General features: G+C 43.8%; 1 pseudogene; it reads right to left on the reverse strand.

Moving 5' to 3' along the window:
• Positions 1 to 279: 279 nt before the first annotated feature.
• LOC148034852 (germin-like protein 8-2 pseudogene) lies at positions 280 to 1,372 on the reverse strand (annotated as a pseudogene).
• Between the last annotated feature and the right edge of the window lie 1,119 nt (positions 1,373 to 2,491).

Below are 2,491 nucleotides of genomic sequence, written 5' to 3' on the forward strand. Positions count from 1 at the left end.
AAGTAAAATTCATAGTGCTTCGTTTGCATAAAAGGAAGTTTGAAAATTCAATAGGGTAGTAATAATAGCAATTATTGCAATATTCATGGTAACTATATTGCGTAGATGGGCTTTTCTTGCATAACGTTTTTTGTGCTTTCCATTTTGATATTTTTTTTCATAAATAGACTTGGGAATCATGGAACATGAAAGCTCAAAATTTTGTGACCTCCGGATGGATTACTTTTTATGATTTCCAAATTTGTAGGTGTTGCGTGTCAAGTATCAAAGAAATGTAGTGGCAAGAATATCGATTCTATAACAATAATGCTTAAGAATATTGATTTGTATAGCAATAATGTGTTAACTTAGTGCGACATAGATATCAGGATGACCACGGGAGGGTGGTGATGACGGATATATTAGCATGATAACGGGATTGTGGTGGCGAGTCTTAATGAGGCTGTAAACCTCGACTGTGCAGCAATGATGTGTTGAGATGGTGTGACACGTATTAGTACCATCACGGCAGTGTGGTGGCGACGCTTTTAACGAGGCTATAAACCTCGTCCTTGTCGATGGCGAAGGCGGTCTGCAGCACGTCCTCCGGCAGGGGAGGCATGGCGGCGAACAGAGCGGGGGCGACCTGGGACGTGCCCGGGTTCTGGCTGTTGAGCGCGGAGATAGCGAGGGCAGGCTTCTTCTTGTCCGGGTTGATCTGGAAGTGGACGAGGCCGCGGGGAAAGACGAAGAGATCGCCCTTGTACAGGGTCTGCTGGAAGAGGGTGTTGTTGGTGGTGGAGACGAAGCCTACCACAAGCGTGCCCTCGGCAAGGAAGAGAACCTCGGTGGCACGCGGGTGGACGTGTGGAGGGTTGAGCCCACCATTGGGCGCGAAGTCGATGCGGGCCACGGACAGGCCTTGGGTGTTGAGTCCAGGGAAGGTGAGGGCCGACGCCAGCTGCACAGCGGAGCCGAGCGCCTTGTTAAACTGGCCTTGCTGGCGAAGCAGAGGAGAGGCGAAGTCCTTGGCCTGCACTTGTTGGGGATTCTTGCACAGCAGACCGTTCACGGTTGTGATTCCGGCCGCCTGCGCCCCCTGATCAGCCACGCAGAAGTCCTGCAAGGGGTCCTCGTCCGCCGCCTCAGTGCGAGTTATCGGGTGGAAGAGCTGCTGCGCCAATGTGATAGCTACAATTAGCATAGCAAGCTTTAGTGATGATGCCATGGATACAGTATTGCGTATGGTGAGTGCAGGACGGTAGCTATGAGAAAGCAGGGGCCCGAATGGTTCTCTACTAGCTAGTTAACCTCTTCCGATCGGCGAATACTGTATTAGCAGATCACGGTTTTCAGCAAGCACAAGCGCGGCTTTCTAACGTCTAGGAATGAACAACTGCTGCACCGCTGATCGCATGGTGGGAAGATGGAGCCTTCGATTCCATATAAGTAGTACGAGCTAGATGCGTGGATAATCGTTCGTATACCAGGTCATGAGCTTGCGTGGATAATCGTTCGTATAGCAGGTCATCAGCTTGTTTACCAGGTCTTTCACGCTCTTGTGGATCCAATCACGCGCGTCCGGCCTGATTAACATTAAAATAAGAGACTCTACTTTTCATCCTGCGTGCATGCAGAAAGTATTTATCTTATGTAAGATACCTATGAAGTCGTCGTCCACGCGTTCATGGAATGCGTCCGATCGCTCGGCCTACGACTTGGTAGTTAATCATTTCGCAAGATGGATAGAAAACATGTTTTCATGAGCGTTGCCCGTTTATGGAAAATGGCCACTACAAGGTGTGAGGCTCGGGATTTTCATATTTATATCATTAACCCATCTAATGTTGTGATTGGTAGCATAAACTAACGCTATTCTTGAATGTGCAAGGTAATGCAATATATCCCAAGACTTGCTAGGTAGAATGTAGAGAGATGGTGTAATAAACCCAAGGTCAAGAGTTCTATTTTTATGGGAAGCACTATTCTACAATGTAACGAGGTGATGTAATCATAAGGGCTTGCTAAGGTAAAAGTAGATGCTAAGTTCAAATATAATAACCACATGGGAAATTTACATAGAAATAGTTGTAAAGGTGCTCAAATAATAAAGAATTTTGGAAAAAACTTAAGAAATGAGTTACTCAAATTACACATATCAAATTCTTGTTTTGCTTTGTCTCAAGTTTTTATTTTACAAATTAATAGTAAGATATACATAAAGATCTCTTTAAAATTTCTCTATCATGTTATATTATGTATATTTGATTTGGTTTAGGAGTTTCCTTAACAACTCTATGTGTGTGTATGTGCACGTGTGCATAGATATGTGCAAGTGGAGAATGGGCTCAAAGGGTTTACTATATATATATGCTTTGTATCATGTGTGTTTAAGGCTTGGTTATACATAACCTTATGTGTGAATTTTTCTTAAATAAATGTAAAATACCACGTGAGCTCAAAGAAAATGGTATTTTACTTAGTAAAATTTACAAAAAATATTTTTTAATTT

The sequence above is a fragment of the Lygodium microphyllum genome, chromosome 6, assembly GCF_053477565.2.
Source record: "Lygodium microphyllum isolate KBCC chromosome 6, Lygodium_microphyllum_v1.1.10, whole genome shotgun sequence".
Lineage (NCBI taxonomy): Eukaryota > Viridiplantae > Streptophyta > Polypodiopsida > Schizaeales > Lygodiaceae > Lygodium > Lygodium microphyllum.